This window comes from Neofelis nebulosa, chromosome 5 (assembly GCF_028018385.1).
Source record: "Neofelis nebulosa isolate mNeoNeb1 chromosome 5, mNeoNeb1.pri, whole genome shotgun sequence".
NCBI classification, from domain to species: Eukaryota; Metazoa; Chordata; class Mammalia; order Carnivora; family Felidae; genus Neofelis; species Neofelis nebulosa.
The window spans coordinates 82175451-82199426 of NC_080786.1; the positions used below are offsets into that span (position 1 = coordinate 82175451).

Here is a 23976-nt window from a genome sequence, read left to right on the forward strand (position 1 = left end):
CAGACAAGGGAGTTAGAGTTTGTTTCAGGTAATGAGCAGATCAGTATAAATGCTGACACAAAGAATCAAGGTGAAGTGGAAGGAACAGCATTCTTTTATATTCTAAGAAATATAGAGGAACAAGGCTAAGCGTGTGTGATTCCTGTTCGAGAAAATACTTCATGGTGATCATCCTACGTAAGATAATTTGAAGCCTGGACTTTGATTTGTAGGTTGATACCAACATCCTTGGAGGCTGAAAGATATGAATCTTGGATGTAAAAAAAATTACTTTTGTCCATTTATGGTTTCAATTGTGGACCTTAAAGTCCTCTTCTAATCTTGGCCTGTGGATGGTTAAGATACCTCTTTATTCAAAAAACATGTGTTCACATACTTAATGTTAGGGTGAGATCTGTCAGCCGCTCTTCAGGCACCCTGGCAACTAAAATAATATGACAGAAGGTAAATCTCTCAAATCGTATTTAAACTATGCTTCCATAAAACTTTTTTTATACCATTTGTATAGTACCAATCACATTGAAATGCCATTATTTCTAAAATTAACCTCTTCTTTGCAAGACCTTAAGTTACTTTAGGACACAGGTTATCTTTTACAAACTCTTTTTCCTGCCCTGTGACTTTGTCAAGACCTGATATACAAAAGATGCTCAGGAAATATTTATGGAAATGAAACTGACAACAATGTAGTTACTGTAGACACATTCTCAAATAAGCAGTTGCCTGACTCAGTAAATCAGAGACTGGAAGACTGGAAAAAGGACTTAAGGATCATTTTAACAAGCTCCTCATTTCACAGATCAAGAACCAGAAACGCAAAAATGTGACAGTTGTTCAAACCAGCCCAGGATGGCAGAGATCCAGTTATCACTTCCAGATCCCAATTACACCAGTTCATGGAGGAACCAATGGTTCCAGGGGGTCGTTGTTCTCTTAAGCATCTTACTTCTAATCTGCAAAGGGAAAAACTGTGGGATACTTAAATTAAATCAGGCCTGCCAGCCAAAAGTCCAGTTTTGCAGAAGGCTGTGGGGCATGAAGATTATGCATGAAAAAAAGGAAACTCGCTTTCCTCTGCTAAATATCTACTCACCTCTACCACACAAAGTCATAAAAACATTGAAAATGCTAGTGTACTGTGCTTGTGTGTTTAAGAGAAAGAAAGAAAGAAAGAAAGAAAGAAAGAAAGAAAGAAAGAAGAAAGAAAACACTTGATCTTAGCCAAAAGGCTGAGAAGCAATTGAGAGAAAGAAAGAAGAGCAAGAAAGAGCAAGCTCTGAATAAAAAAAATTATCAAAGAAATTATATTAATTATATGAAAATATAAAAATATAATAACATTTAGACAAAATATTGACTTGCTAAAAAAAGTAGAAAGGAAAACATCTTTACTACTGACCAACTAATTTTTATGATGAACACATTGATGTACTATGTACATTCTCTCTATCAATAAATACTAATGGCTAAGCATCAGGCCTCTGAACAAAAATAAATCTGTTGACTAATTTCTGTATACCTCAGTTCTCCTATTTTCAAAATGAATATAATAAAAGAATTTACCTCATAGGTTTATTGTGATGATTAAATAAACTGGTATATGTAAAACACCTTAAAGCAGTTACATGGTTCATAGTGTGTGCTCAATAAATGCTAAATATATATTTATTACATATTTTATACCCATATATTGATATCAATATACACATATCACATATACACATATCAAGATATGTGTATAAAATATTTTTTTATTTTTAACTCCCAGTCATTGAGTTATAAATCCCTCAATATGCCTCAATATTTCAGGTTAGGAGTAACCTGAAACTTGAAAGGAAATTTAGAGTTTAACAAAAACTACCAAATCACTGGTAAGTCATTCCTTCCTTCCTTGATTTGACTCCATTCCTTCCTTCCCTGATTTGACTTCAGAGTAAAATAAGCTTAAACGTTGTTTCTGCTTGAGAAAACAATGAATTAAAAGGTTTATAATTCTAGAATGCTCTGCCTGTAGTTGAGTAAATCACTATTTGTAATATACAGAGCTAATAATCGATGAAATGAGTGAAATCTGACCAGGACTTACATTCATACCTACACCTGTATACCCCCCTTGGAAATGAAAATATTTATAGTTTCATGAGCAAAAATAGTGTAACAAGAACTAATTCTGAAACAAGAAAGTGTAATGATCATATCATATATTACACATGTTTTATTCAGCCAGTAGAGTTGTTTAAGGAACAGGATATAAACTATGTGACAGATATGAGTATAATCAGATGAAAATTTACTTTGATTTGCTCAATATATCTGGCAATCACACTAGGGTATGGTTTTATACTTTAAAACTTTCGTATGTATGAACTTTGATCAATATATAAAAGATAATCTAAACAAGCCTTTCTTTTATCTACTTGAACATATTTTCATTTTTGTTAATAGAATCACAAAGCTTAGAAGGACCTTACAAGTTTCCTAATCTCACCCCGCTCTTGATGTGATAATCCTTTCTTCTTCAGAACACCTGATATTTCCATTTTTTCCCAAGTAGCTTTTGATATGGAAGCTAACTGTTCTTTGGGAGGAATAGTTTTATCGTCAAAAAGTATTAAATAAAAATGTTACTGAAAACAATCCTTTTGTTCCTGTTGAATTCAAATCTATCTTTTTTTTTTTTTTGTAATTTATTACCCAGGATAATGATAGGATTCCTTATAGATTTCCTTTTCTTCAAATCCAATATATCCTTAGTTCTGATGGGCCTTAGGTTAACTCCTATCCAGACCCCACCCTATGCTGGCCCCCCATTTGGGACACTCTAGTCTGTCTGTATCTCTCTTGAAGAATGATGCAATCTTACTAATATAGAAGAGGACTATTACCTCCATCCTTTGGATATCATATCTGTGTTTAAAAGTTTTGTTAGCATGTTTAGACATCTCTATCATTGTGTTTGTACTGGGCATGTTTACTTAAGGTAAAGCTTTGCTTTACTAGATGCTTAGAGAATTGAATCAGCTTGTTAGTGGCATTTCCTACTTATTTGAGAGGTTATGTCCCATGGCATATTAAAAAAAATTTATTTATTTTGATATGCCTGAGGATCCTTCCCAGTGTGAGTTCATGGAGGCAAGTTTAAGGGAGGCATAATTCATGGAGATATTACTTCTCCACTGTGATGGAAGCTGATTGCCTAAACAGATGCATATCAGGAAAGGCAAGGATACCCAGAGCTGTCAAGTTTACCTCTCAGTGTCTCTGGTGTAGTACAGTGGAAAACAGTCTTGAGTAGGGTTTAGAGAAAAGGTTTTGGAATAGTCTTTCCTGCACACAAATCCCAGCTCTCTCATTTACACCTGTATGACTTTGAACATAGTCCAAACCTAGTTTCCCCATGATTTAATTGTGGATAGTACTTACTGTGTAAGATTGTTTTTAGGATGACATGGAGAGACAGTACAGTGTAGTTGCTAAAAAACATAAACTTTAACATCTGAAAAATTTGACTGAAATGTTGGCTTTACTATTTGCCAGTTTATTGACTGGCTAAGTTTTTATTTCTTCTTCTGTAAGATGAGGATAATCACAGTCTCCCTCCACTGCATAGAAGTGAGAATTTAATAACAATGCTGTCACATGGTAAGTTTTCAATCAATTATGTTTATTTTTATAATGACTGCAAAAGCATAATACAATACCTGCTTCAAAGAAAGTAATCAATAAATGGTTATTCTTATTATTCAGTGCCCACCCCTGTAATTTCCTATAATTTTGACTTTAGACAAGTAATTCCTGACTCAGCATGGGAGAGAACACATTTGACATGATATTGTTGGAAAACTTCCAAGTATCAGATGATTCTTTAGGGAAAGAGGCGCTTATAAAAATCGTGCAAATAAGCTAAAATAGGTGGGTTGAATTCTTTTTTTTTTTAATTTTTTTTTCAACGTTTATTTATTTTTGGGACAGAGAGAGACAGAGCATGAACGGGGGAGGGACAGAGAGAGAGGGAGACACAGAATCTGAAACAGGCTCCAGGCTCTGAGCCATCAGCCCAGAGCCTGACGCGGGGCTCGAACTCACGGACCGTGAGATCGTGACCGGGCTGAAGTCGGACGCTTAACCGACTGTGCCACCCAGGCGCCCCTGTGGGTTGAATTCTTTACAGCATAACATGGAGACCATCTTGGAATTACTTGCATTTCAATTTTGTCTTCCCCATTCAAATATAGGCTCCTTGAGAACAGGGTCAAGACTTCCACAGACCCAGCAAAATTCCTTGCATATTAAAGGAACAGGTAAATATAATTCTTTAATCTTATATACCTAAGTTTATATATCTATATAATTCTTTAAAGTTTTTTCATCTGTATAATGGTGTTAATAATAATTGCCCCGTTATCTAAGAGTATTGTTGCATCCACAGGAGAGCAGTTACTATAGCAGTGACGTAAATTATATAAAGACTTGTCAGTTTTGAAGTGCTATATGTTGACAGGTCATTAAATCATTCCATGTTCAGACACCATGTGTGCATGTGCGTGAGAGAGACAGAGAAAGAGAATTAAGAATATATAAGGCAGTTAGCCTTCTAGTGTGGCTTCTGGCATCCCAGCATTTCCATGTCCTTAAATTGGTAAAGTCAATGATTTGAACTGTTGGAATTTAGCAGACAGAATCCTGTAGTTAATGTAACTGGTCGGGTGATCTTAATGGGGAAAGAGTGTAATGGGCAGAGGTATCAAATGGCAAAGGTATTCCATCAGGCTCAGCAAACAGTGTGGCTGTAAAAACAGTTTCTGAAATACAGCCAACAAGACTCTAGCCCCATAAAATAAAGGCAGAAGCCAATGGGCTTTGCCTCAAAGGGGGATCTGTAAAGCTCTAGTCTGTTGTAAAACACTCCATCATAGCAAGTACATACATGCAGTGTGCCCTAGACATGGAATATATCAAAAATCTGTGCAATCCAGAGTGACATGAGGAGTTTCCTAGAGTCCAGAGGCAGCATTTAGTCCTCTGACCTGGAAGATTGGATGAAACAGAAATGTAGCTTTCTGGAGTTCACTTGAGGATGAATACAAATGAAAATAGGAGGGGGCTTGTAAATGCAGTTCTCACACCTCTGAATTTCACTCGAGGGATGATTTATATCAATGAAAAATGCAGTAGAAGATAAGAACCTAGCTAAAAGAACATGATTTGTGTCTCTCAAATAAATGTTTTCTTGCTTACAAAGTTGGGATGATAATAAAAACAATCTTGTCAAAAAATAAATAGAAATGGATTATCAAAATATTCTTATACGACATAAAAACGTAAGGAGGAAGACTTGTGTTTCCATTTAGCTTATAGGAGGCTGGATGAAAATGTCACTTTTACAAAATCATGCAAAACCATAACTTTTTAGAATGCATCAGGAAACAGGTCAGTAGACAATCAGAGGTAGAAATTTCAAATGGTTGCAGCCCCCCTGAGGGGAGAAAGGGCACACAAAAGGTTTGACCTTAGGTAGAGTACCTAAAGAAGGCCATCATGAAAGTGGTTACAAAAGAAAACAGTTGATATTTAAATAATATTTTTAAGCCAATTTGTAAGCTATATTAGAATTTATATTTCCTGGAAGCTCAAGACATAAGTGAAATCCTTATTTGCTAGGCCTATGACATACTAAAATTTAACACACACAAACAATAGCAGACACTGAACTCAGCATGGGAAATAGTAAATGAATTTGAAGCTAGATCAATAGAAAATATTCTTTCTGAAATACAGAGAAGGAAAAGAGTTTAGGGGTACTTTAGTGGCTCAGTAGGTTAAATGTCCAACTCTTGATTTTGTCTCAGGTCATGATTTCATCGTTCGTGAGATTGAGCGTCACATTGGGCTCTGTGCTGACAGTGTGGAGCCTGCTTAGGATTGTCTCTCTCCCTCTCTCTGCCCCTCCCCCACTTGCATATGTACATGCGCTCTTGTGCGCGCGCTTTCTTGCTTTCAAAATAAATAAATGAACATTAGAAAAAAAGTTAAAATCAGACCTTCTAGGAGATAGGGGATCGTGTCAAATGATCTAATAACCATGTAATTAGAATAACAGGGAAAAAAAACGAGAAGGGTACAAAAGAAATATTTGAAGAGATAATAGCCAATTTCCCCATAAATTAACAAAAGAAAACAACCAAGAAACTCAGGGACCTTCAGGATAAATATAAATAAAAATATAATTAAACACATCATAGACAAGCAGGTAATAGCAGACTTTGCATCAGACCCTATCTAATCCAAAAAAGATAAAATGTGACCTTTGAAATACAGAAAGAAAAATTGTCACCTCAGAATTCCATTGTACACAATAATAACATTTAAAAATAAAGGTGAATTAGGGGCACCTGGGTGGCTCACTCTGTTGGGTGTCTGACTTCAGCTCAGGTCATGATCTCACGATTTGCGGGTTCATGCCCCACATCAGGCTCTGTGCTGACAGCTCAGAGCCTGGAGCCTGCTTCAGATTCTGTGTCTCCCTCTCTCTCTGCCCTGCTTGTGCTCTGTCTCTCTCCGTCTCTCAAAAATAAATAAATGTTGGGGCGCCTGGGTGGCTCAGTCGGTTAAGCGTCCAACTTCGGCTCAGGTCACGATCTCGCGGTCTGTGAGTTGCAGCCCAGCCCTGCATCAGGCTCTGTGCTGACAGCTCAGAGCCTGGAGCCTGTTTCGGATTCTGTGTCTCCCTCTCTCTCTGACCCTCCCCCATTCATGCTGTCTCTCCCTGTCTCAAAAATAAATAAACATTTAAAAAAATATAAAAATAAATAAATAAATGTTAAAAATTTAAAAAAAAAGATGAATTAAACATTTTCTTGAACAAAACACTATAAGAAATGTTAAAGGAAATTCTTCAAGCAAAAGGAAAATACTACTACATGGAACTGTAACTCTAAATGCACACACAGACAGAGCAGCATCAGCTATGGTAAATGTAGTAAATATGAGGTTTTAAATATTTTTAAAATCATTAAAAATAATAACTGTGTAAAGCAAAAATGGAAAAAAAACTGGGTTTATAACAGGTAAAATTTTTAAATGTGTAACAGTAATACTATAAAGGAAGAAATGGATAAAGTAGAAGGAACTGTTGAAAGATTATTAGATTATGTATGAAGTAGAAAAATATTTGGAGAAAGACTGTGACAACATAGTGCTGAATATTGTAAACCTGTAGCAACAACACAAAAAATAAAAAGTAGGTAGAAATAATCATCTAAAATAAAGCAGAATGAGAGAAAATGGGGAACAGAGAACAGATGAGACCAAAAAAAAAAAAAAAAACAATTTTTAAGACTGTAGTTTTAAATACATCAATTATTGCATTAAATGCAATGGTCAAAACAAACCAATTGAAATTTAGAGATTGTCAGTGTCAGATGGCTTAGATTGACTGAACATAAAAGAATGTGGGGGAAAAGATACACCATGCCATCAAAAATCAAAAGAAAGCTATAGTGAATTTTTTAATATCAAAGTAAACTTCAAAACAAAGATTTTTACTAGGAATAAAAAGATAAATTACCTAATGATAAAGAGATATAAAAAGCCCTAACATAAGGCAAAAGCTGATAGAACTGAAAACAGAAATAAAGAAATTTTGGAAACATCAATAATCCTTCAATAAATGGGAGAACAAGCAGACAAAAATCATTAAAAATGTAGATTTGAACATTATCAGCCAACTTAGCTGAGATTTATAGAATATTCCACCCACTAATAATAGAATACACATCCTTTATATGTTTTTAAACTTAAAAAAAAATGTTTCTTTATTTTGAGAGAGAGAGAGAGAGCAAATCCCAAGCAAGCTGAACAGTGTCAGTGCAGAGCCTGATGTGGGGCTTGATCTCATGAACCATGAGATCATGACCTGAGCCGAAATCAAGAGTCAGATGTTTAACGAATGAGGCACATATGCACCCCCACATTCTTTGCAAAGTACACATGAAACCTCACCAACTATATTATTGGCCATTAGACAAATCTTGACAAATTTATAGGCATTAAAATAATATAAAGTATGGTTCCTTAATACAAAACAAACTAGCAATCAATAACCAAAACAATATGGGAAAAGTCACGAAATATTTGGAAATTAAATGACATATTCTAACTAACCAGTAGTCAAAACTTTGAAAGAAAATTAGAAAATATTCCAAATTAAATAAAACATGAAAACAGAACATATAAAAATGTATAGGATATAACTAAAGCAGTGCTTAGAAGGAAAATATATTACACTATATAACTATATTAGAAAAAAAAAGAAGTATCTATAATCAATAATCTAAGCATCCATATTAAGAACATTGAAACAGATGAGCACATTAAACACAAATCGGGAAAAAGGAAGAAAACAATATGAAGTAGCAATCATTAAAATAAAATGACCAACGCACCTGGGTGGCTCAGTCCCTTGAGCATCCAACTTCTGCTCAGGTCATGATCTCGGCTTAGCTCAAGCCCTGTGTTGAGCTCTGTGCTGACAGCTCAGTGCCTGGAGTCTGCTTCAGATTCTGTGTCTCCCTCTCTCTATGTCCCTCCCCCGCTCTCACTCTGTCTCTCTGTCTCTCAAAAATAAGTAAACATTAAAAAAATTTTAAAAACAATGAAAATAAATAAATAATAAAATTACCAAATGCTGATTCTTTCAATGGATAAATAAAATGTATAGAATTCTAGAATGACTAATTTTTAAAAAAGTCTGAAGAAAAAGAGCACCAGAATTAAATAACTTTAATACTTTAATGACATGGACATTTTATATGAAAGATGAAAGCTATGAGAGTGCACTCAGGAAAATTAGCTAGAATGATCAGCCCTAGACGTATTAAAGAATTTGAAGTTGTAACTAAAAACCTTCCCACAAAGGCAACTCATGGCACAGATGACCCCACTTGGGGATTTCGATGAAACATTCCAGGAGTAAATAATACAAATTCCGCACAAACTCTTCTAGAAAATAGATGTGGGTTGTTATTGACTGAATATCTGTGTCCCTGCAAAATTCGTGTATTGAATGAAATCCTAACCCTCCAATGTGATGTTATTCAGAGGTGGAGTCTTTGGGAGGTGATTAGGTCATGACAGTGGAGCTTTCGCGAATGGGAATATTGCCCTTATCAAACAGGTTCCAGAAAGATCTCTCACTCTCCCTGCCATATGAGGACACGTTAGGAAGACCATAATTTATGACCCAGAAATTAGGTACCCACCAGACAACAAATCTGCAGACTCCTTAATCTTGGACTTCCCAGAACATGAGAACTACGTGTTTGTTGGTGAAGCCAGCTAGTCTATGGTATTTGAATTATAGCAGTCTGAACGGACTAAGACAAGCATGTAGTTCTTCTCGATCATTTTATGAGACCAATATAACCATGTTACCGAAATCGGAAATATAAATTTTAAAGGTATAAAAGTCCTATATCCCTCATTAATAAAGATACTTAAAAAGTTACATCACTTCAAATCCAGCAATATAGAAAAGGATATATGTCATGATCAAGCGGAATTTATGTCAGGAGGGCAAGGTTATAAGTCACTAGGGAGTGAGAGATTGAAGGTGTGTAAATTGGCGAAGAGTGTCAAGAGGTACGGTCTTCTAGCCATAAAATAAATGTTATGGCTATGTAATGTATAGTTAATAGTACCATACTGCATATTTATAAGTTGCCAAGAGAATAAAACTTGAAAGTTCTCATCACAAGAAAAAAAATTATGATTTTTATGGAGATCAATGGTAATTACTGTGGTGATCATTTCATAGTGTACATGAATATCGAATCATTACACTGCATACTTGAAACTAATACGATGTTATATGTCAGTTATACCTCAACAAGAAAATTAGATGGAAATACATTTAACAAAGTATATACAAGATTTATATGCCTTTTACAACAAAAACAATTGTTAAGAAAAATCAATATCTAAATAAAAGGGAAGTATACTATGTTTACAGATCAAAAAATTTCATAGTTAAGATGTCACATTTCCTCAAATTTACCTTATAAATTCAATGAAATCCTAATAAAATCCCAGCCAGCTCTTTTGTACACATTGACAAGCTGATCCTAAACTTTTTTATGGCAATGTAAAAGATCTAGAATAGCCAAAAGGATTTTGAAAAACTTCTGAAAGTAAACAAAAGAGAAAAATTTTTTTTCAAACTTGACTGAGAGAATGATTTCTCAGGGCACAAAAAAAAAATGATCCATTAAAAAAAAAATGGCTGATTGGACTTAATCAAATTAAAAATACTCTGTGAAAGAACATGTTATGCGAATGAAAAGAGAAGTCACAAAGTGGAAAAAAATTGCAAAACACAAATCTTATAAAATTCTTGTGTCCAGAACTATGAGGACTCTCACAACCACATATTAAGCAAAAAATATGAACAGACACTTTACCAAAAATATACGAATGGGAAATAAATACAAGAAAAGATTTTCTACATCATTAGTCAACAGGAAAATACAAATTAAAATACCATGACAGGGGTGCCAGGGTGGCTCAGTAGGGTAAGTATCTGACTCTTGATTTCAGCTCAGGGCATGATCTCACAATTCATGAGTTCGAGCCCTGCCTTGAGCTCTGTGCTGACAGCATGGAGTCTGCTTGAGATTTGCTGTCTCCCTTTCTCTCTGCCTCTCTCTCAAAAATAAATAAACATTTAAAAAAATTACAGTGAGATTCCAGTATACATTTATTAGAATGGCTAAATTTTTGAAAACAGCAATGAATGTCAAAAGCTAGAAAGGATGCTGAGCAACTGGAACTCTCATACATATCTGGTAAGAATGCAAAATGGCAGAACCACTTTGGAAGTCAGTTTAGCTATTTCCTAATAAGTTAAACATAAACATACCACATGATTTAGGAATCTCATATATATGTATTTGTGCAAGAAAACTGAAAACATAAATATCAACTCAAGAGTCCTATGTTAATGTTTATGACAGCTTTATTCATAATTATCCCGGACTGGAAACTACCCAAATTTTCACCAACTGGTGAATGGATAAAAAAAATTGTGGTACATCCATCCAATAGAATGCTCTCGTTAAAAAGAAACAAAGTGCTGATACATTTAGCAACATGGATAAATCACAGAAGCTTTATTCTAAGCGAAAGAAGCCAGACACCAAAGACTACATACTGTATAATTTCCTACAGCCTCTGGAAAAGGCAAAATTATAGGGACAGAAGTCAAATCGGTGGTTACTAGGACCTGGGGGTTGGGGAGGGGGTTGACTCTAAAGAGGCATGAGGAAAATTTGGTGTGCAGGGGCTACATATAGACAAAGTCTATATCTTGATTTTAGCGGAGGTTACATAACGTTTACATTTGTCAGAACTCCTAAAATTGTACATTTTAAAAGGTCGGATTTTGTGTGTATAAATAACACCCCAATAAACTTGAAAAAAAATGTTAAGAAGTATCAGATTTTAATGCAAGTAAATCATGGCATTTGCTGTCATGATAATCTTTACCAAGCATCTCATTTGTATGTCTTTTAACACAGTTTTGAGGTTAAACAGTGTGCTGGGTCTTTTATCTATGCCTCAATCTCTTTTCCAATTGGGTTTGACCAAAGGTAAACACAACAGGAGATTATATTGAGGAAGCAGACTGAAATCTTGGTGTTTATTTAATAAATTCCGTCCCCTTTAGGTGACTCTTGACTGGCTGTATCCCTTGATGAAAGGTCACACTTCTTCTGCCAGGCAACTTTCTCTACCCAGATCTGTCTGTCCGTACCTTTAACCCTTCAAGATTAGGGTTATCTGCCTATTATTGGTTTAGTCCAATAATAGGACTGCAATGTCCTTTCTGGTTCCTTTGCACTCTGCTCGCATTAAATTCTCCTCAAATTACTCAGTTTCAATGTACCGTCTCTTTACAGTCAGAATCCTGACAGAGCAAGTCTCAACTCCTGATTCCATCACTTTTAAGCTGTGAGCACTTGTGCTATCCATTTCACATATTTGAGCTTTAGTTTTTTCATCTGTTAAATATGAATAATAATACCTCTTCAGCAAGGTTGTCCTGCAGATTAAGTAATGATATACTAGCTGAAAAGTTTTCATGAATATCTTCTCCCTTTCTCATCTTAATCTCTCCCTTCTATCACTGGATGTATATTCTCTTTCAATTTCTTCATATACTCTGGTTTCTACTCTGTCTTTCAAGGTAACAGAATTTCTCTGTCATGTATAAATGCATAAGTAATTTATATAAGGGTAGATAATATGCAGAATCCTGTGTAAATGGCTTAAATGTACCATGGTTATGTTCCTGGAATAAACTGTTGCTATTTCTACTGCTGCAGAACAGTTAAGTCAAACTTTCGAATTAGGTCAACAAAATCCACAAATAGGGTGGAATCCTTGGGCTGTTTAAGCAGGGACAGATCTGGAATGAATCAGCCACAGATATCACTTGTCAGCATGCTGAGGGAGGCATTTCAAATAAGGGTAGAAGGTACATCAAGAATATTGGCTTCTGGTAGCATTAAGATGCATCCATTAAATCTATATTGAGAGTTTTCCATCATGTGGATTCAAGCTAACATAATCGTTTTATGGCCGTAATGTCTAAACAAGGGTCCACAATTAGGCTGTATTTTTATCTTGACTTGTGAACTATCACTGCCAACTACTCAAATTTCAGGCTTGTTGAGACATATGTTATCCCTGGAAACCCTTCATAAAAAATAAAGCATTTTACTGTCCCACGAATTCACTGTGCTCCGGTCCGTTCCCACCTACATCCAAATCAACCATGTTATAGTTCCTACACTAGTGAGTAGTATTTTAAATGCTTTTTAAAGAAAAACCAAAAAGAACGAATTTATTTCTATTTGTGCAAAAACATGATCTGATTTGGGTTATTTTTTTCTAGCTTTTTAAATAGTGAGACAGGATGAAGTTGTGGGGAAAGAACTGGATAAGGAATAAGAAGATAGGTATTTGAAATCTGGCCCTGTTACTGCTTCCTAGCTGTGTGACCTCATAACATCACTTAATTTATCTAGCCTCAGTTTCTTTACCTGTCAAATGGGGATCTATCTAGTGCTGAACCAAATGAGCTAATAATGACCTAACACATAACTTATTACCTCTAGGATTTAATAACTTATTTTTTTTTTTACAATCTGCATGTATAATGTTGTAAATGTGATTAGTAGGAAATGGAAAGGAAGAAAACATTCAGACAGAGGCAGGAATGTCTTGGTGAAAAATAAATTAAAATCCTGGAGGACAGAGAAAGATAAGAATGATTACAACGTCTGCATTTATAGCCCACATGTCACAGTTAAGTATTTATAGTTTTGTTGGTAACAACCTTCCCAGTATAGCAATGTTAATTATGAAGTAGCTGTCAGTTTCACTGACACAGAGCTGTGCACCTGACTGAGCCTGAAACTACTCACCATTTCCATAGATGATCGTTTAATGTAAGGGTCCAAAAAATATACCAATAAATCAGTTTGAGTTTCTGATTATAATCTCCCTAAATCTTACATTGAAATACCCTAGTGACTTTCTTTTGAAAAAATCTTACTGCATTTTATTTCCCAGATTTGATGTGTAATTATCCGAGCTAGACTAAAACCTCAGGAAGAAGTGATGGGTCTAAGGCTGAACACAATACTAAATGTATACTTAAATTTTCCAGAGCCCAAGCTCCTGTTGCTACTTAAATACCATGATCAAAGCAATAGATAAAATAAATGTGGAGAATAGGAGAGAGAAAGAGAAAAACTCAGAGAAAAAGAGTAAGAGAGAGGGTGAGGGGAGGAGAGATTGAAGAGAAGCTTGGGAAAATGTTCAGTGGAAAACCTAGAAATGATGTAAGAGAAAGCAAAGGCAGGGATTGGAGTAAGGGGTGTATAACTGAGACTATAAAAACTCAGAGAGAAAACTCACCATCAGGGCTGAGTTTGGAAGAAACTGCACAGACAGGATTCTAAAGTTAGAATCTCCTGATTTTTCACAAGGTAAGTTATATATAAAAGCTATGAGAAAAATTTAGGGTTTTTTTTTCTTTTAACTACTTTTTTTATTTTCACATACTTTTAAGATGTTTTGATTATATCCTGATCTTGAATGTTTTATGGTAATATTTATCTCTCTAAAATGAGTAGAAACTCTAAGAAGATATTTTTATTATACAAAATTAGGGTGGAGCTAATTGTATGTTCAGACATTTCATATTTATTGATTAATTTTTGCTTTTGTTTTCCACTTTGAAACAAAGAGAAAGACAACTCAAGATAATGATTTTCTGTAAGTGTTAGTAGTCTTAATTTTGCTTTCATCAACAATGTCCAATATTATAAAATTTAAAATGGTTGACTTTTAAAAACCTAAGTAGAAAGAAAAGGTTTTCCCTTATCTTTATTTCTATCAAAATTGGAGTCTAAGAAATATCCCTAAATTAATCAAGTTCCAGAGTTAATATTCTATATTCTTCAAACCTAAAATATCCTCTTTCTCTTCTTATAAAATTCAAACATACAAGTATGATATGAGTACCAGTTTAGAATAGACTTAAATCGTATCTATTCTTTTGTATTTGAAGTGTTCTTGCTATTAAGTGATCAAATTGAGAGTTAATCTGAAACATATATTTGAATTACATGTAAGAAATTTAAAATTTTGCTTCAGGGTGTGGTAATAGTGTATACTCAATAAATTCAGTTCTAATGAGGAATATTGCTCCTTCAAATTACACCTCTAGAGTCTATAGGTTAAGGAATGGGATAATTATTTGTTTCTAAGTTACCTTTTTAGAAATTAAATAATTTTAACAATAATTTATGATTTTAATGCCCATAGAAGCTATCAAATTGATATGTCTTCCCAAAAGCATCAGGTACAGTTTGTGTCTTCTCTTTATTTTGATACTGGTCTTCGGCCCTCTTACAGAATTTTTCTAAGGAAACTCTCGTTGTAAGTGAATTGCACTGTGATGTCACTCAATATGGCATTTCAAGTTGACATTTGTTTCTCTCCTTTTTTTCTCAGAGTTTTGAACTGATTCTTATATAATGAATCATGGGCAGTAGAGCAGCAGATCTGTTTATAGACCAGATTTGGGGGCCTCGAGATTATAATTTTAACTTCTTGTTCAAATACTTTCAATGATTTGAACCTTTGCTTAATAATATTAGATTAATTGAACTTGTCCCAAAGAAAAAGAACTCAAAGTAAGCAGCCCCAAAATATTGCCCCAACTCTGTCACTGTATAGTTTGTAACTTCAGACAAGCCTGAAGCACAGAGTAGGACTCAATTATATTCTGTTATTATGGAAAGAGACAAAAGGGCTGCAAGTGCCAGGGAGACTGAGTGGGAGAATGATCGAGGGAAGCTCCCACATCAGCCAGTTTTTCCTATATTCAGGAATGAGACTTGGGGTTAATCTTTACATATCACCTCATTTAACCTTCTTGCCGATATTTCATCTACTGAGATCGCTACCTACAGGACACCTTTTGCTTAGTTACTATGGTGCCATCAGAGGAATAGGAGCTTTGGGGTCAGGAGACCAGACTTCTAATCCCAGTCCTGACTTCAGCATCTTTAACTCAGCCTTCCTGGGGCTTCATTCTTTCCTCAGTAAAACTGGAGTTTGGGAGGTTATAAAGATCGGGAGGTTATAAAAGATCCCAAGTTCCCTCCTAGCCCTGGATACCTCTCTATACAGGTCAACTCCCCTGTGTCTGAGATCTCTCTGATTAGAGCCTCTTGCAACTGAGCCCTCTCTCTTCTTTCTCCACATTGTTCTCAGGGTACCCTTGTGGAGCAGTGGTTAGCATTACCTGCCAGTAATTGCCTGGTGCCTTGGTTGGCTTGAACTGGTTATTGTCCAGCCTTTCCCTTACCAATGTTCCATGACATCAGGCCTCCGCATGAGGCTGCTCCCACAGGAACAGCTCCTCTGTCATGCCTTACCCTGATCCCTCCTCTTCTTTGTCCATCTTAAATCTCTCCTTCATCTCCTCTCCCTTGGCCAAGTTCATTGTCTCTGAGCCTCACTCTCTCCATCTCTTGAGAGCTTTAAATCCAACAGTTTCCAATGAGCATCCCCTCCCTTTCTAAAATTCTGTGTTCCTAATGACACATAAGGCTGTAACCATGTGAAAAATGCACTTTTAAAATGTCATCCAGGCCACCACTGGCAACTTGGGCACTGACCCACCAAGTCAGAGCTGTGGTTCCCGTGGGACAATTTTGGTGGTTGCATTTCCCTGCAAGCTCTGACTTGTCTGTCCACGCCAGGGCTGGTAGAGGCTTCTCCTCTTCCTCTACCTCCTTTGCAGTCCATTTCTTCTCAGTTGTTCCCATGCTTGTGGAAGGTCTAGTTCCAGTAACAAGATCCTTCATTCCCATCATGCCCGCAGTGCTTCTGCTTTTATGACATAGTCTGACTATGCTATACAGTCAGTATCACCAAAACCCTGTGAAAAATCATGATCCTAACAAGATAACTACTGATTTTAAAAGTCAATAAAGCTATCTTATGAACTGTAAAACAAAAAGATGTATCATATAAAATTATATTAAAATTAAATTTAAAATTCACTTTTGTTAATATAATTAGAACTTGAATAATTATTTTTTGAGTATAATTTGGATTAATTCCCTTTCTTTTCTTCCCATTATGATATTCTGTTGTATGCTAATATTTTCATGGAAATATTTCATAGAAATATTGTTGCTGAAACTAATGGTAATGCATAATATGCTGTAACATCAAATGTTAGAGTGCTTGCCACGTCTAACTCTCTTCAGTAAAATTCCTTCCCTCACTCAATATTACCTTATTATAATTTATCTTCTACCACTTTGCCATAATTCTAGATTTCAGGTAACTTTGTTCCTTAAAATGAACAAGGGTAAAAAAGCATTTTTCATAACATAAAAAAGTACTAGGGCATATTTTGTGAAGTTGACAGATTTAGAAGGCAATACAGGATAATGACAGCTATTATTTGCAAAATTAACTTGCGCTAGTCACTTTTATTATTTGTAATCCTTATAATAAACCTACAAAGTAAATCTTTGCCCCACCTTCCTGATGAAAATACGGAAACAGAGAGGCTAAGAAGCCAGCCCAGTCAGGAGTCACAACCACGTTGGTGTAACTTAAGGGCCAACCTCTTTCTACGGTCGACTTCATTGTATTAGAAAGTATACACACAGTCCCAGGCGTTAGGGCACCAGGATTCTAAAGTAACTCTGCTTGTCTCAGTACATCTATTTAAGAAAGCAAAATTATAATATTTTTCCTGTATCTAACGTGACTGATGTGATAATGAAAGGAAGTAAATTAATTTCAAAATAATAAAGTACAATGCAAATGTTTAAAAAATGGTTATTTGCAACCATTGCACTTGAAAGAAACAGAAGCATTAAGAGTCTAGTGTTGCAGGAGGAAGTCCCTGGGCAGGGCAAGTGGTTGAGGGGGTCTCCAGGTTGACAAGTATGTGAGCGACTGGAGGACAGGGAGAGTGTCTTACATTTATATCTCCAGTGCTTGACATGTAGTGTTTACCTAATAAATGCATCCTGTTGCATATTATGAAATGTATATTTTGGGCCTTTCATGTACATTTTAGACCGTATTTTTTCATTGATTATATTGGCTAGTTTAATGTAATTAAAATGTAAATTAATATTTTTATTAAATATATGTAAGTACAAAATGGGCTAAAGGTAAAAGTGGTGGTAATAGCCTACAATATCCTGAGGCTTATATGTGTCATCTATAACTGCATTTATCCAACTTTATCTTTTGAAAGCCTTTTTACACCAGGTAAAAATTCCCCATGTATTAGATGAACAAGCAGCATGTTTATGTGCAACTCTGCCAGCTTTTTCCTATCCATAGTTTTAAAGATTCTTGTTTTTCTCATTATAAAGCATTGGAATTAAACAACAAATTCCCTTAGCAGAATTGTCTACAGTCATACCCTAAAGTGTTTTTCTATTTCTGGGTGACATCATTTTATATCAAGAAATTTGCATTAATTCAGGGATCCAAGCACAAATTAAGATTTGATAAGGAAAAATCTTAAACTCTGCTAGAATAATTATTAGAGAATATTGATTCATGTTGGTTTCATTAGAATGAGAATCTGAGATGTGAAACATTAATGGACTAACTGGGACTCTGGCATAAACTTCTTCATATTTACTGTGGTTGTACAACTTAGGCAAATTTCTACCCTTCTCTAAGCTTCAGTTTCCTGTCAATAAAGCCAGGATGTTAATATCTGCTCTGCATTCCTATTTACCTACCACATAAGACTGTTTCATTCATTTCATTCAGCACACCATGTTGACTCTACATACTTTGTTACAGATACATGCCCCTGCTGTTAAATAATGCAATCTTCCTTTAAAGTATCTTTGTAGGTTTCCATAAATTTTTGCAACAGACTAGTAGTATGATTGGCGATTCCAAATAAGCAAAAAGAGAGAGATTTAACAACAAAGTTTGAGATTTTCTAAAGTAGTAGTGTCTAAAAAAGAATGAAAATGGTGCCAAATAGAATAAAACCAATTAACACATGTATAGTAGGAAGTTATCATTCTTCCCGATTCATAGCATTCAGGAAAAGTCCTTTTAAAATTCAGGTGTCTGCCACATTAAGAATACCTCATCTGTAAGCATTTTACTTTATAAGCAACTTGGGAGATGGGAAAATGTTTTATACTTTTACAAATAGGCTATACTTGAAGGAGCATGAAACTGAGAGTCTGAAAATGTAAGTTGTTTTTCTGGATCTTCTTCTAACCGGCTCTGTGATTTTAGAAAATGTACTTCTGCCGACTGAAGAACAATGAGGAATGAGAAAAAACGTGTTTCTGGTATTTTAATTAAAACAAAAAAAAAGGGGGGGGGAATGTTAAAGCAGCCTCAATTTGCACCTTTCTTGCAGGATAATACTCAAAACATAGACCAAAATACTCATCACACGATTTACCGAAAATTACAACTTTCGCAAAGAGAATCTGAAGTAAAGCAACATGACTATGTTTCTTAGATGTATTTTTGTGACAACGATATAGATGATATATGTATTAGCTGACAGAAGCTATGATTTGTAATTCAGTTGCTTTTGGGGTGAAAATCCTCAGTGATTTTTAAGTCTCTTATTTATGAGGATCTGAAAGCAATTCTCTACTTCTAAAGTTCTGAGTGCCCAGTCACACTCAGCATTCTTGTTTGTGGGGCCAAATTCATCAGAGGCAGTGGAATTGAAGCTCCAATAAGGAAGAGACTTGCAACTCACCTGATCTGAGTCTCTGCCTTGCAACAGGCAAGTGTCTCAAGCACATGATTATTTCACCCTTCAAAGAAAACCACTAGCAAACTTCTTTAACTGTTCAAATATTGTCACTCACTGAAATATCAAGATTGTGTGCATGATGTCCAAGTGAAATATATCCTCTTGATCATTTAAAATAAGTGTGCAGGGGCGCCTGGGTGGCTCAGTCAGTTAAGCGGCTGACTTCAGCTCAGGTCATGATCTTGCAGTTTGTGGGTTCAAGCGCTGCATTGGGCTCTGTGCTGACAGCTCAGACCCTGGAGCCTTCTTCGGATTCTGTGTCTTCCCTCTCTCTCTGCCCCTCCCCCCACTTGTGCTCTGTCTCTCAGAAATAAAGATTAATTTTTTTTTCTTAAATAAAATAAAATAAGTGTTGTTGATTGCCTTTATGAAACGTCCCAAATTTTCAGTTCCTTGTCTGGTTGCTGAGTATAAACTTTATGTCCCCTGGAAGGATTTTGGCTTCAGCAAAATTATAATCCCTTTGATACCGTTTAGTTAATCTTTTCACATTATTTTGCAGTTCACGAAATGTTTTCATGTGCAGTTTAGAGTTCCCATTGAAAAGTTTTTAGCTATCATAAAATAAGAATAAAAATGATATGGTGTTTTTTTTCATAAATAATTACATATCTTTATACATTTTTAGTAAATAACATTAAATGTAATATTAAATACACTTATTGCTCTTATTTGGAAGCCCTAAACCAAATCCATAATAATTTATGCTATTTGTAAATTAATTTAAAAATTTTTAGTTAACTAAAATTAAAATTCTGTGAATTCATACAGTGAATTTTATTAGACAATTGTGACAATTTAGACATGTTATTCAAGGTCACCAGACCAAGAAATAGCACAGTAAGGATGCTTCTCCTATCCTTCAAATCTAATTCTGGGTTGTTTCTTCGCCATCACAGAAATATTTTTCTGATGTTGTTGAATACCTATTTATTGACTGAAAGTTATATTTTTTAAAATATTGAGCATACTGGCTTAAACATGATGAAAAAAAGAAAAAAAAACCCAAGTAAACACTTGAAAATACATAGATGTACCATATTTCATCCATTCTGATGCACTTTTAACATCTCTGCAATTAGAGTGAGTCTTACACTTGATAGCATGTCATAATTTAATTGGTAGCAATTTTCTTTCAAAATACATGTATAAAATGGGATCTCTTACCATAAATGACATCTTAAAATGAAAGATTTGGAAACCCTGTCTTTTCAGCTGGAAATACTTTAAATTCAATAGGAGTATGTTTATGTCAAAAGCTACGTGCAATCTAGTGCATAAACTGGCTGACTTGAGCGACAGCAGAAAGGTTTTTCTAGCTAAACATGCACCACCTATTATCATTACCTACAATGTCTGCACTTGTACCAGAAAAGAGCCAGATTCACCAGCATACTTTTAAAAAGCGAGAAGCAACATTAGAGGCCATTTAGACCAAACCCGTTTCACTCGGCCTAGAACGGAAAGGGTTTGTGCAAGCTATCTGGTCAAGCCAAGTCAGGGTCTGAGTCTCACAAGTCTCTTCATTACAGTGCGCCACACAGACTGTGTTAAGCATTGTCCCTGTTAGGCCCTCTTTTAAAATAAAAAATGATAGTCACTCTGTTATCTATTATTCCTGAAGCTTTTCTTTGTTATCAAAAGGGCTCAGTAGGTTAAGCATCGCACTCTTAATCTCAGTGCAGGTCTTGTCAGGGTCATGAGTCAGGGCAGGTCTTGATCTCAGCGTCATGAGTTCAAGACCTGTTGTTGGGCTCTGTGCTGGGCATGGAGCTGACTTAAAAAAGAAAAAAAGGATGTGGGTGACTATAACATGTGGAGTAGGGTATAGAGTACACTTGATCTTACTCTGTTTAGGTTCACTTAGGGCCAAGCTGACTCACCAATTACCTGGAAGACCACCATTATTTTCCAAGAAGACTGTGGGTGATGCTGTGGGCAGGCACATGTGGCCATTTCATGGTGTGAGAACTAGGGACCCTTTTCAACAAGCCCTATTAAATCTTACTTAAATGCTGTGTTAGGCCAGAGTGGGAAGACAGGGTAAAACAGATAGTTTGTAAGTCCTTTATCCCTTATCTCTAAGCCCTTTATTTTTAATGTTTGTTGAAGATAGCGGTGGGGTAAAGTCTATTTTTAATATTTCCAATCAAGTAAATTAGGGTAAATAAAAATTTCCAAAGTTATCAAGGCTCACCCCCAAACTCAGTACTCTTGAGACTTTCTAATACATCTACTATCCATAAGTCAGACATTAATGACCAAGTGTCAGGTTGAAGAGAAATGTTCTTAATCACCTGAGTAGTCTGCTTGTTGTTGTTTTCAACACCAGCCCAGTTTAAAAGCTTTACCACAAAGCGCATTCCATCAGATATTGGCTCACGTAGTTTCTTCTTTCAGCTTAACCCTCTCATCCTAACACCTCCCCTCACTCTCATTTGCTTTCATTTTTTAGATCTATGCTTCTCAATCTTTCTTTGCCCCAGCCCACTTGAGAGATTTTTTTATCATAAAAATTATTCATTATAGCATCAGCTCTCAGTAATGCGAACATCTGTCTTCATTTTAACAGAATTCTCATTTAATTCTAGCTTAAATACAATTACATAATTTCTTTGCTACTGCATTTTCAGAGTTTTTATTATGTCAGTATGCACTCCCAATGTTCCTGTAGGGAATATACAATATGTGTTGCTTCCCAAATTTACATGTAACAGAACTTCACACCTGGCTCTCTCCACTGCCACTCCAGATACTGTTTCAAGGATCCCTTTGGGATATATAAGAAATTCTTATGTGTTGGAAAGTCTTTGAAACATAGATTAAGATGTTACACGATGTAAATGCTTGTTTATTCAGCAGTATTATTTAAAATGTGAGAATGCTGGACCCCTGGGTGGCTCAGTCAGTGAAGCATCTGACTCTTGATTTCAGCTCAGGTCATGATCTCATGGTAGTGAGACTGACCAGCATCAGGCTCTGCCCTAAGCATGAAGTCTACTTAAGATTCTCGTTCTCTTGGGGCATCTGGGTGGTTCTGCCGGTTAAGTGTCCAGCTCTTGATTTCGGCTCAGGTCATGATCTCACAGTTTGTGGGCTCTGCACTGACAGCATGGAGCCTGCTAGGGTTTCTCTCTCTCTCTCTCTCTCTGCTCCTCCTCTACTCTCTCTCTCTCTCTCTCTCAAAATAAAGAAACTTAAAAAAATTCATGTTAAAAATTCTCTCTCAAAAAAAAAATAGTTAAAATGTGAAAATGCACAAACATAGCAGACCAATTGGCTAAAAATGAATGAAGTACACACCTAATTTTGTAAGGCAGATTCCATGCTCACTCTTTTGAAGCTCCTCCTTAGCCAGAGGAATATCATTCAAAAATTACTCAATAAAAATTACTGAAAAATTTGCAAACATCTCCACTCTGGTGTATTCATGCAATGAACATCCTTGAGTGCTCTTTCTGTGATTTGGAGTGTATATGGGGCCAACTAGATGTTTAAATCATAGGCTATATTTATCCACTATCAACAAAATAGGGAAATGGAACTGAACCTACTCTTTTTCTTCCCTCCCTATAATTTCCTCTATTTCTAATTTTGTGGCAATCAAGTTTCAACTAGTTAATCAAATGTCTTCTGTTTGGCAGGTGCCAGGGTGTTTATTTTCATTAGTGTCCCAACTGCCATATTTAGGAACTTGGCCTTTTGGTTAACTGGCTACAAGCATGGCTTTGAACCATTAAATGTGTGTATTTAAACTCAGCATTTATTTTTACATCTCCCTATCCAAATAATCAGGATGTGGTTATCTGTAAGATGATACAGTATGACTTTTTTCCTATATACACCCAAGCACAAAAATATATGCCTCAGACATAGTCATCAATATTGTAAATGTCCATCATCCTGTGCCATTTATAATATTGCAGAGATGAAGAGAAACCTGGTTAGTAAAACATACATAAAAATAGTTAAAGGAAATCCACATGGAAAGGCTTATAAAATTGGGCAATTTCCCACTTTGTAAACTGTTTTTAACATGATAAAAAATGAGAAAGTAAAACATCACAATTGTAGTTTATCTTTGATTAAGAGAGATATTTTTAAAAAATAAAGATATGCCAGAAATGTGAGATCATTTTTAGAATACAATTAAGGTTTTGATATGTCTTCCTCTATGTTGAGGAAGGTTAAAGAGACAACAGCATAATTACAAGTAAAAAAATATGATTTGGTGGCAAATTTTCTAAAGAATAAGGGATGCATTTTTTGTTGGTATTTTTACCAGATAACTGTTACATTCTTTGTTATTTTTCTACTGTCTCAATTTAGAGACATAGACATGATTTATTGTTTTTTGATACTTATAAAAATACTCTGCTCAGATATCAATTTGTCAGAAAGAGAACACAGAATTTACTGCCCCCTTTCAGAAAGGATGGAATATAGAGAAGTAACTAGAGATTGACATTATAAGAGTCCAAAGTATTTATTGGTAACCTCCAGAAGAACTAGTTTAGACTACATAACATGAAAATTAAAATCATATTTGATAAAAGTTATCA

At 35.3% G+C, this 23976-nt stretch overlaps 1 protein-coding gene across 3 annotated transcripts in view; it reads left to right on the forward strand.

Moving 5' to 3' along the window:
• Positions 1-23976, forward strand: part of OSTN (osteocrin) — a 96024-nt gene that overhangs the window by 39582 nt on the left and 32466 nt on the right. Inside the window, exon 2 of one of the 3 annotated variants that reach the window (XM_058730843.1) lies at positions 4236-4301. The gene's annotated coding sequence lies outside the window, so the exon portion shown is untranslated. Of the gene's footprint in view, positions 1-4235; positions 4302-13885; positions 14052-23976 lie in introns of those variants that run through there. The other 2 variants (XM_058730844.1, XM_058730842.1) reach the window with 2 other exon arrangements.